The following is a 12,500-nucleotide window of genomic DNA, read 5'->3' on the forward strand; positions in this document are numbered from 1 at the left end:
GAAACGATTTCGGTGACTTTTTTTTCAAAAATCAAAATTATTGGGGAAATCTAGAATAGTGTAACCGAAGTCATTGCTACTCAAAACCAAGTAGCAAAAGCAAGTAGCATGCTACCGAGGAGCTCAGATAAGCAAGAAAGGAAGTTACAGAACTTTAATTTAAAGAATAAAAGTCATAAATTTATCTTTCGTGTATCTATCTTCTATTTTTCTTATTTTCTTGTTTTATTACATTCTATTCATTGTTTAATTTATTTCATTCATCTTTTTTTTTAATTTATTCATTAATTTTTGTTTATTTTTTAAGAATTCATATATTTATTACCATTATTACTATTTCATCTATTTTTAATCTAATTTATTCTTTATTTTTTATATATTATTTCATTTATTATATATATATATATATATGTATATATATATATATATATTTTTCTTTCTTTTTTTTCTTTAAGGGTGAGGGCAAGTGGGACGCAACAATGATCCTCGACAGCGAGCCAGCACGGAAGCACAAATCTCGAGACCCATAAAAGAGGTCGTCGAGGCCCCAGCCCACAAACATTCTTTAAGGACAAGGGACTGCTACGGCAGAGAGGGACTTCCCTCAAAGGAAAGCATCGAGATCTCGGGAATCGTGTCAAATCTCGCCCACAGGAGCACCGTGGAGTGTTTGATGCCACGAGTGAGAGAATATTGTTCCTCAAGAATTCGAGGGTCTCTCTCTCTCTCTCTCTCTACCTTTCTCTTTCCCTTATTCTCTCCCTCTCCCCCGCTCTCTCTCTCTCTCTCTTTTTCTCACTTATTCTCTATCCCTCCCCCTCTCTTTTCTCTCTACCCCTCTATCTCTCTCACACTTATTCTCTCTCTCTCTCTCTCACCCCTTTATTCTCTGTCTCCCTCCCACTCTTTCTCTCTTTCCGAGAACACTATTATCGTTTATATCTGCAGACACTGTGGATGTACAAAAGGAATACAAAGGAAGAGCATACCGACAGAAGACCTTTTGGTCCACAACTAGGTCGGATGCTAAGAATAGACAGTTAAACGATGAAATGAATAAACAAGCGAGCCAAACTGGCAGACATTGCTTAGAATATAAATTTTTAAGAATAATTTAGATAAACATCTAAGCCTTAGATGTTTATCTAAATGATTTTTTTTTCAAATCTGAACTAGATTCATATTTTTTCTGAGAGATGGCCGGCCGTCACTACGAAAATTTATATATATATATATATATATATATATATATATATATATATATATATATATATATATATATATATATATATATATATATATAAACACAGTCTTTAATTATTCTTTTTAATATGACCTCACTTCGTTACGGACATTATTGTAAGAAAAGAAAAATATATAAATACATATATGTAATAGTAATATTGTATATGATAATTAATAATAATAATAATAATACATACATACATACATATACCAAGGCTTTTTTCCCCCTTACCAGGGGGGTAGCCAAAAAGGACAAGGCACAAAAACATCCCCACCCATTTCATCCCCGAAAACACTCCACACCCCTCCACCCTCCCTCCCATCTTAGCACCTCCTAGATGACGGGTCATCCCTGCACCCTGTCCACTGCCCTGGGTCAGAAGCAGTGACGCAGGACACAGCACATCCACAGCAAGGCCGCTTCATTAAATCGGCGACCCCCCCTCTCCGTCCCCCCATATAAAGGAGAGGACGGGGAGAAATCCCTTCGGGCTGCGTCAAAAATTTTTGCTCACACACACTACCTCATGCATCACAACATTTTCCATATACAACCATTCTCCATTCACCCCTGTCTTCTGTCCTCTCCCGTCCTTCCTCAACCGACATTCCCCTCTTCCCCAAAGCCCCCTTCACCCCATTCATAATAATAATAATAAAACAACAATAACATGATGATGATAATTATAACAATAACAATAATAAAAATAATAATAATAACTATAATAAATCTGAAGCTTAGAAAATCGAAAATGTCGGCATCAAGCCATTAACTTCTGTTCCCTAAGACGATCAACGACAGGAGTTATTTGCAGAGATCAGGAACAAAATAACGACGATCTGGAATCGCACCGTGACTTGGCTTTCTAGGGTGTCGCACCACCACACCTATGCGGGTACAGAACACTTCACCACCGTCATCATCACCATCACTACCACCATCACCACCATCACCACTACCACCATCACCGCTACCACCACCATCACCATCACCACTATCACCACCATCACCACTACCACCATCACCGCTACCACCACCATCACCACTATCACCACTACCATCACCATCACCACTTCCATCACCATCACCACGTCCATCACCATCACCACGTCCATCACCATCACCACTTCCATCACCATCACCACTTCCATCACCATCACCACTTCCATCACCATCACCACTACCACCACCATCACCACTTCCACCACCATCACAACTTCCACCACCATCACAACTTCCATCACCACTTCCATCACCATCACCACTTCCATCACCATCACCACTTCCATCATCACCATCACCACTTCCATCATCACCATCACCACTTCCATCATCACCATCACCACTTCCATCACCATCACCACTTCCATCATCACCATCACCACTACCACCATCACCACTACCACTATCACCATCACCACTACCACCATAACCACTACCACCACCATAAACACCACGACCACCCTACAAGGATAGAAGCGCTGGTATGCTACAGCCCATAACAAAAATAACAATAATAACCAACACCACTACTTCACACACAAAGGAGCGGACGTTGGGAACCCGAATTACCTGTATAATACAATGAATAGCAAATATATATATATATATATATATATATATATATATATATATATATTTTATATATATATATATATATATATATATATATATATATATATATATAAAATGAGGCTCACACGAGACCTTTAGCCCCACAACGAGGTCGAACGCAAAAGAATAAGTAAATAAATATATAAATTAATAAACAAATAAATGAAAATATGACAAATACAAATAAGTAGACATCACAGCAAAGCATTTGGATATTTATGTATGTATAGTGGACATCTTGTCGAGGCTAGATTCATTACTAAGTACTACAGTTGCCGATACATTCCAGGTCGCACACTTACGATATGGACTACTCTCTTACGACCTCGAAAACACAAGACTGTAGTACTTAGCAGTGGAGCGTGGGCGTCTGGGAGGAGGGTGTTTGAAAATATGGCAGTCGTCGCGTATAATTTAGTTAGGTTTTTCAAGTGATAGCCTATCCATGTATGATTGATCAAAGTCAAAATATAACTCATGTAGATGATGTAATATATGCCTATGCTGCTAACTTGAAGTATGTATCTCGATATAACGCTATTATGTGTACAATATTTTCAATTTTGCCCCACTCCCCCTTTACAAAAATTCCTGGGGACACCCCTTGTTCTCTAATACTTATCAGTGGAGTCAACTGTACAATGGAATTTGATGTTCTCTCAGAAATGATGACGTCACGAAGTACAAGAAGGGGCGGGGGGAGTGGGAGGGGTGTTGAATACTGTAATCCATCGAGGACTATCGGCGTGGCGAGGAAAATAGTCTCGGCCACTCCTCACGCTAGGATCTGTCGGTTGTTGTTCTCACAACCGTGAGAATTGTGAGAAGAGAGTGCATGTGTTTGTGTGTGTTTGTGTGTGTGTGTGTGTGTGTGTGTGTGTGTGTGTGTGTGTGTGTGTGTGTGTGTGTGTGTGTGCTTTGTGTATGTATTGTGTACACATTCATGCGTGTACTTAGCTACATGTTCACACGCGTGTGTGTGTGTGGGTTGTATATGTATTGTGTACACATTCATGCGTGTACATAGCTACACGTCCACACGTGTGTGTGCGTCAATGTGCGCGCGTAGGCGTGTGTGTACAAACCTTCATACCTAGAACTACATCCTCCATTTTATCTATTTGAATCTAAATTCATGTTCTCTAACAACACGTGCGTGTCTGTCTTATAATTGGTCGTTTGTCTCAACGACTGCCGCTAACCTTAATAGAATCGTCTGACGGCAAACAGAATAAATGTTCACATCACTCAAGGGTATTATTCCAGTATTACGCAAGCACGTTTTTTTACTTCTTTTGTTTTTACAATTTTAAAGATTTTTTTATTCTGTGAAATAGTTACGTTACGTTAGATTAGGTTAGCCTAAGTTAGTTTAGGTTGGGTTAGGTTAAATTAGGTTGGGTTACATTAGGTTAGGAGTTATTGGACAACGTAAACTTCATGTTAAAATCTCCACGCTTGCGTGATTCTGGAATTTTACTTCATTCAAGCATTGGGGCAGGTGTCGCCGAGCGATTTTATTCAAGACTCGCACCTCATCCCTGAAGTGAATCAAATCCTCTGCCACTGTCCCAAGCCACAACGAAGGGCTAATACACTTCTTCTGAAGTTTGCGTTCACTTCAGGCAACTTCAGAAGGGCGTCAACTTCAGTCACGAAAACATAAATCACTTTCAGAACATCCATCCGATTATCTCTTCCCGTATTATGATTCTTTTGGTCTCATGTCCCAGGAAGGAGTTTTTGAAAAGTTGTTTTTAGTGCAAATACCAAACAGCCAACACTCATTCCACCCACCTACTTTACACACGCCCTATCACAGCACTTCACACGCTCACGAACCGCTCCCGCGCTCTTCAACGTTCGGAGCTACACTGAATGGGAGGAAGAACCTGGGAGGTGTCGACTTCGAGACCCGCCTCTCTACGAACTGCCCGAAGACCCGAAGACCATTCTTCGCCGAAGAGGATCACGCAGACCCATATCCCATCCATTCCCACTTCATCGAACTCAATCCTCAAACTCAATCCATCAACTACGGTTACCTACAACGCCAGAGTAGACCCGTAGAATTGACAATTGGATTGGGAGGAAACAAAATGCGAGGTTATTACACATCTGGCACCCAACTGCAGCACCTGACTGGTTGCCATGACAACGAGAGTAAACTAACAGAACAACGCGGGCTCGCGCCATTTGTGACACGATTTCCTGACCACCACCCCTCCCCCTCCCCCCCTTTGATGACTCATCACACTTCGGGTTAATTGATATCTCTTCCGTCTTTAAGCTGCGACAAAGGTACGCGTTACTTGTCAACTGTGGAGAAGATGAAAAAAAAAACGAGTTATCTTGCCTTTGGCAACCCGACTCTGCTAGTCTTACGACATTATAACGCTATACGACATCACAAAACGATAGCTCTCACGCACTATTTACCCACCGTGAGTCCTCACGATTAATGGGGAGGGGGACCAGAACCGTAACCCGATTTTCTCACATTCTCACACGCTCTCACGTCACGCACAGGGACGGAAATGAAGGTGTGTGGGAGGAACGAAACCGTTGGATTTCATGTCCAATCTTCACTCACGAAATCATGATTTCCTTCGTATCCAACAATTCCCGTACGTATCCTAGTATCCTAGCAAATCCTAGTATCTACTTCATTGAACTCATTTCAATGACTAACTGGTTATCTAGAAGTTAGCAATTTCAACCCGTTTCCTTATCAAGATACAATTTATCAATACAATGATAACAGCATTATCAAGAATGGTTGAATAAAGTAAATAGAATTTAGAAAATAGAAATCTTGGTTGGGGAGTTGATGGAGTAAGATCTATATTTAGATCACAAGACAGAGTTGATCTTCACGCAGAAGACGCGGCTCGTTTTGCTCGACGCGATTATTTTACCGCTCAACTATGATCGTTATGGTTCAACGAAAATCATTCATGGCTTAACGATGATGGTCCATGGCTCAACGATGATCGTCCATGGCTCAACTATGATCGTCCATGGCTCAACGATGATCGTTATGGTTCAACGAAAATCATTCATGGCTTAACGATGATCGTCCATGGCTCAACGATGATCGTCCATGGCTCAACTATGATCGTCCATGGCTCAACGATGATCGTTATGGTTCAACGAAAATCATTCATGGCTTAACGATGTTCGTCCATGGCTCAACTATGATCGCCCATGGCTCAACTATGATCGTCCATGGCTCAACGATGATCGTCCATAGCTCAACGATGAGACAAAAATTGGCCATTTTTCAATTTATTTTATTTTATCTAATTATTATTATTATTATTATTACTTTAAATTCTACGTATGGATAAATGCATGAGGAGTGTTAATAATGAACTGGATGCAATCCTTGCCTTGGATCAGTTCATATCCACGGATACAGAAATAAGGAAATATCCGAGAGAAATCCTAATAGTTCCGAACGATCTTATACTGAAATAATCATCACTAGCGCAACTAAAGTTAGCGGAATTATTTTAAGCGTTTAAGGACAAACGTCCATGAAAAAAGGTGAAATGAAAACATATATGACAAGTATGATCGCAAAAAAAAAAAAAAAAAAAAAAAAAAAAAAATTCAAGCATTTTCTGTCCTCTGTTCTTTATCCTCAACTCTTTACCTTTAGTAAAGAGTATCCCAACCAAAGTTAAGTTTATTATCGACAAACCTACACGAAGATCTATGCTGACACATTGCTAAGAAATATCACCAGAGTAGAAGACAAAAATATTAAATAAATGAAAATAAATTAGAATACAATAAAACAAAGAAAAATAATACAAGCAGTAGGAATGAGTGTTCTATGTCTTACATAAAAAACGGAGAACATTTCGAGAATTTGAGAAATTTGAGCATTTGAGAAAGTAAGATGAGGAGGAAGAGGAGAGGGAGAAGTAAGATGAGGAGTAAGAGGAGGAGGAAGAGGGGAGGAGGAAGAAGAGAAGAAAAGGAATAAAGGGGGGAGGGAAGAAGGGAGGAGGAGGAGGAAGAAGAAGGGAGGAGGAAGAAGAAGGGAGGAGGAAGAGGGGGAGGGGAGGAAGAGGGGGAGGGGAGGAAGAGGGGGAGGGGAGGAAGAGGGGGAGAGGGAGGAGGAGGAGGAAGAAGAGAGGAAAAGGAAGAGGAGGAGCAGGAGGGGGGAAGAAGGGAGGAGGGGGGAAGAAGGGAGGAGGGGGAAGAAGGGAGGAGGAGCAGGAGGGGGGAAGAAGGGAGGAGGGAGGAGGGGGAAGAAGGGAGGAGGAGGAAGAGGATGAGAAAATACGATCATTATCATCACTCATGTCTTTAATAGTGTACTCGTAGATCCGCCGTGACAGCCAACTATGCTTCCTCCCCCTCCCCCTCCCCACCTCCGTGTGGCTCCTCCATCGCATGTAAATACAAGAAAATTTGATTCATAATTATCGAACGCGACAAACAGCCACGCCCCCTTATTGGTTGCGACGAGAGAATCACCGATAGGCTTGATTCACACGCATCGACTTTTCGCCGTGCGCAGTCCACGACACGACGTCGTGCTTCTGAAATAACCCTGGGTATCTATGGAAGCTTTCACACGACCACGAGTGGAAGCGTCCATAGACACCCATGGCTGTTGGAGAGCACGACGTCGTGTCGTGGACGGCGCACGGCGAATAGTCGATGCGTGTGAAGCGAGCCTTAAGGACAAACTATCCAAAAACTATTTTATGTTGTTATTTATTATATAGTTACTCGATCACATTATTTGACAAAATTTCTTCTCTGCCGCCAGGCGATTTTATTCAGCCAATGGGTCAAGTCCTTACGATAAATAAAAATAAATAGACAAATAAAAATAAATAAATAGAATTTGAAATATTCGGAGAAAGCCTAGAGATATGGTACAATCAGCGCCCAGATCAAGCACAATATTAACTACTTTATCTCACTAAAGAAATTAGAAATAATTATAAAATGATAACAGATAATATCATTATTTCGAAATTAAAAATAATTATAAAATTATCCTTCTCCCTGGAGCCCCACAGGGGACATTCCTAAAAAAAAAAGTAAAGGCATAGGAGGGTCTAAGAGTTTTCCAACCAGCACCCTAAGGTTTGGGTCTTTTAATGTGCGTGGATGTGGTACAGATGAGAGTAAAAGGGAAGAGATAGGTAGTATGTTTGTGAGAAGAAAGATGGATGTGTTGGCTTTGAGTGAAACTAAGTTGAGAGGGAAGGGCGAGTGTGAGTTTGGGAGTGTAATTGGGAGGTGTTCAGGAGTGAAGAGAGGGAGAGGGAGAGAAGGGGTGGCTATACTAGTAAGTGAAGAGATAGGTAAACGTGTAGTGGAGTGGAAGGAGGTTTCCTCAAGGATAATGTGGATGAAGGTGAAACTGGGAAAGGAGATGTGGGTTTTTGTAAGTGCATATGGGCCTGGCAGTGACAAGAGTGTAGAAGAAAGGGAGGCTTTTTGGATAGATTTAAATGAGTGCATAGAAGGATTAGGAAGGAACGTCAATGTAGTAGTATTGGGAGACCTTAATGCTAGGGTAGGAAAGGAACCAATTGATGGAGTGGTTGGGAAATGTGGAGTTCCAGGAAAGAATCGTAGTGGAGAGTTGATGGTGGAGATGTGTCTAGAAAAAGAGTTGATGACAGCAAATACATTGTTTCGGAAGAAAGTCAAGCATAAGTACACATGAGAGAGGGTGGTGAATGGAAGGGTGGTAGATGGAGCGTTAATAGACTATGTAGTGGTAGACAGGAGTATAATAGGAAGAGTACATATTCTATGGGGAGAGAGTGGGGGAATATCAGATCATTTTTTGGTGGAAGGTAAGTTGGGAGTGGAGGATAGATGGAGAAAGAGGAAAAGGACAAAAGGTAGGGAGGTGTTTAGAGTGAACGCTCTAAATGAAAAGGAAAGGGAGAAAGAGTACAAGAAGAAGCTGAGGGAGGAGTGGGAGGGAGTGAAGGATAGAGCAGAGCTAGGAGTGAAGGAGGAATGGGGATGGTTCAAGGAGGGAGTCACAAAGTGTGCAAAGATGGCGTGTGGAGAAAGACGGATAGGAGGAAATAGAAGGAATAGTAGTGAGTGGTGGGATGAGGAAACAAAGAAGGTTGCAGAAGAGAAGATGCGAGCTTTCACAGATTGGTTACAAAATAGGACGAGGGAGTCATTTGAGAGGTACAAAGAAAAGAAAAGAAGTAAAGCACAAGGTAAATGAGGCAAAGAGGAGAGCAGATGTGAAATGGGGTAAGAGTATGACAGAAATTTTTAAAAGTAATAAAAAGATGTTTTGGAAAGAAATTAAGAGAGGAAGAGAAGGCAGTAAGGGGAAGATGGGCAGAGTATTTTAGGAATTGCTAAATGTGAAGGATAGGGAGGGAAAGATAGTTGCAGTGTGAAGTGCTAAGAAAATGACCGTGATGAGTGAGGAAAATGGAGGAGAAATAAAGAAGGATGAAGTGAAGGCAGTTGTTAAGATGATGAGAGCAAGTAAGGCACCCGGTCTGGATGGATGTCATGCAGAATGTCTAAAAAAAAAAAAAAAAAGAGGTACAGTGATGGTGGACTGGCTGGTGAGGTTATTTAATGTTTGCTGGAGAGAGGGTAGAGTGCCGGAGGACTGGAGGAATACCTGTATAGTTCCACTTTACAAGGGGAAAGGGGGCAAATGTGTGTGTAGTAGTTTCAGAGGGATTAGCTTGTTAAGTGTAGTTGGGAAGGCTTATGGGAGGATCTTGAGTGAGAGGATTAGGAGAGGAACAGAGGGAGTAATTGGTGAGGAACAGTGTGGATTTAGGACGGGTAGAGGTTGCGTAGATCAGATTTTTGTGGTAAGACATATGTAAGAAAGCTATAGGAAAAGGTAAGGATGTTTTTGGGGCTTTTATGGATCTGGAAAAGGCTTATGACAGGGTAGACAGAAAGGCACTGTGGGAGGTTTTGCAGATATACGGGATAGGAGGAAAGCTTCTAGGAGCTGTCAAGAGTTTTTACAAGAGTAGTAGAGCATGTGTCAGGATTAGAAATGGAGAGAGTGAGCGGTTCGAGGTAAAGGTGGGACTTCGTTAGAGATGTTATGTCGCCCTGGCTGTTCAACTTATACATGGATGGGGTGGTGCGAGAGGTAAATGCAAGAGTAGTGGGTCAGGGATTGGAGATGTTTAAAGAAAATGGAGAAAAGTGGGAGGTGAGCCAGCTGTTATTTGCTGACGACACTGCGCTTGTAGCAGGATCAGAGGAGGGATTGAGGAAGTTGGTGACAGAGTTTGGGAGAGTGTGTGATAGAAGAAAGTTGAAGATAAATGTAAGGTGATGAGATGTACAAGGGGTGAAAGTGGCAACAGACTGGAAGTGAGCATTAAGGGAGAGCGACTGAAGGAAGTGGATAGTTTTAGATACTTGGGTACAAATGTGGCAAGAAAGGGTGGAGTGGAGGTGGAGGTAGAATGTAGATTGAAAGAAGCGAATAAATGCCTTGGTGGATTAAAAAGTGTAATGAGGAATAGACATTTGGGAATGGAGGCTAAGAGGAGATTGTATGGAGGAGTTATTGTGCCAACAGCACTGTATGGGGCAGAAACATGGAACATAAGAGAGGAAGAGAGAGTTTGAATGTGTTTGAGATGAGGTGTCTGAGAAGTATGATCGGGGTTACTACGCTGGATAGAGTGAGAAATAAGGTGAAGAGGAGAACAGGGGTGATAAGGGAGTTGGGAGATAGGGTGGATGAAAGAGTATTGAGATGGTTTGGACACATGGAAAGAATGAGTGAAGGAAGACTAGTAAAAGAGGTGTGGAAGGCAGATGTGGAGGGAGTGAACATGAGGGGGCGACCTAGGATGAGATGGATGGATGGGGCGAAAGGGGCTTTGGGGAAGAGGGGAATGTCTGTTGAGGAAGGACGGGAGAGGACAGAAGACAGGGGTGAATGGATAATGATTGCACATGGATGTGATGCATGAGGTGGAATGGGTGGGGGATGGAGGGTGAGGTAGTATGTGTGAGCAAAATTTGACGCAGCCCAAAGGAATTTCTCCCCGTCTTCTCCTTTTCTGCATGAGGGGACGGAGAGGGGGGGTCGCCGATTTAATGAAGCGGCCTTGCTGTGGATGTGCTGTGTCTTGCGACACTGCCTCTGATCCATGGCAGTGGACAAGATGCAGGGATGACCCGTCATCTAGGAGGTACCAAGATAAGAGGGAGGGTGGAGGGGAGTGGAGTGTATTTAGGGATGGAATGGGTGGGAATGGTTTTTATGCCTTTTTCTTTTTGGCTACCTCCCTTGTAAGGGGGAAAAAGCCTTTGGTATATGTATTATTATTATTGTTATTATATTACTATTACTATTATTATATTACTATAATTATCATCAATGTTTATTATTTATTTATTATAATATTTATTATTATATATCTATTATTATCAATTTATTATAAAGGAAGCCATGTTGAAGTATCCGAAGACATTTGGCGGGAAACGCGAGCCAATACCACCCTGACGGCTTATCTTGTCGCTTCACCCCCAGAGCCCCTCTTCACATTTTCTATTCTGGCTAAGAAACAGAGACTAATCGTCAGGGGGTCCCGTCTCCCCCTTCCCTAGTCTGTCCCCGCAAGCGAATAAAATCGTCTCAAATTGGACAAAACATATACATGTTTTGCTCGGTGCGATTATCGCTCAACGATGATCGTTCGTGGCTCAACGATGATCGTTCGTGGCTCAACGATGATCGTTCATGGTTCAACGATGATCGTTCATGGTTCAACGATTATCGTTCATGGTTCAACGATGATCTTTCATGGTTCAACGATGATCTTTCGTGGTTCAACGATGATCTTTCGTGGTTCAACGATGATCGTTCATGGCTCAACGATGATCGTTCTTAGTTCAACGATGATCATTCATAGCTCAACGATGATCGTTCATGGTTCAACGATGATCGTTAAACTATCATCTAGCGACAGTAGCTCAAAGCCAAAGATCCCCATTATTCAAAAACAAAGAATTGGTGCCCTAGATAATCGTCTGACGATCATCGTTGAACGATTATAGCACCAAGCAAAACGTACTTTTACAGCTACCTCCTTCCGTGCCTAAGGGTCCGTTTCCCTCCGACCCCACCTGCCGCCAAGCGATTTTATTCGCTTGGGAGACGTCCCTCGTCGACGTATAACAGCCCCATGATACCATCATACAAGCGCTGGTGCAGGACAAATTTAGGTTTAAAAAGGAAATGGACAAGAACTAGTTTACCAGTAGTGGTTAACGAATGGAATAGACTTAGTAACCATGATGTAGTGAGCAATGAAACTATGGGACATGGAACTGCCTAGTGTAGGCCTTATGGTCTCTTGCTGTCTCCTCCATTCTTATGTTGTTTGCATTGAACGAAGAAACAATGGGTTGTTTTAAGAGAATATGAAATAACTTTATGGATCGGGATGACAGGTGGTAAGGGACATGGAACTGCCTAGTTTAGGCCTTAGGGTCTCTTGCAGTCTTCTCCATTCTTAGGTTTTTCTACAATGCCAGACAGTTCCGTTCAACTGATAATGGTCATGGAACTATATGGTGTAGGCCTTATGGTCTCTTGCAGTCTTATCCATTCTTGTGGGGCCCGCCAGAGACAGGA

The 12,500-nt window shown here is 42.0% G+C and overlaps 1 protein-coding gene across 1 annotated transcript in view; it reads right to left on the reverse strand.

Moving 5' to 3' along the window:
* The window catches only part of LOC143037368 (uncharacterized), a 261,246-nt gene extending 256,521 nt beyond the window's left edge, over positions 1 to 4,725 (reverse strand). Inside the window, exon 1 of the mRNA XM_076205505.1 lies at positions 4,658 to 4,725. The gene's annotated coding sequence lies outside the window, so the exon portion shown is untranslated. The remainder of the gene's footprint in view (positions 1 to 4,657) is intronic.
* Positions 4,726 to 12,500: the final 7,775 nt, after the last annotated feature.

This window comes from Oratosquilla oratoria, chromosome 22, assembly GCF_046742065.1.
Source record: "Oratosquilla oratoria isolate Oo_2021 chromosome 22, ASM4674206v1, whole genome shotgun sequence".
Classification (NCBI taxonomy): Eukaryota; Metazoa; Arthropoda; class Malacostraca; order Stomatopoda; family Squillidae; genus Oratosquilla; species Oratosquilla oratoria.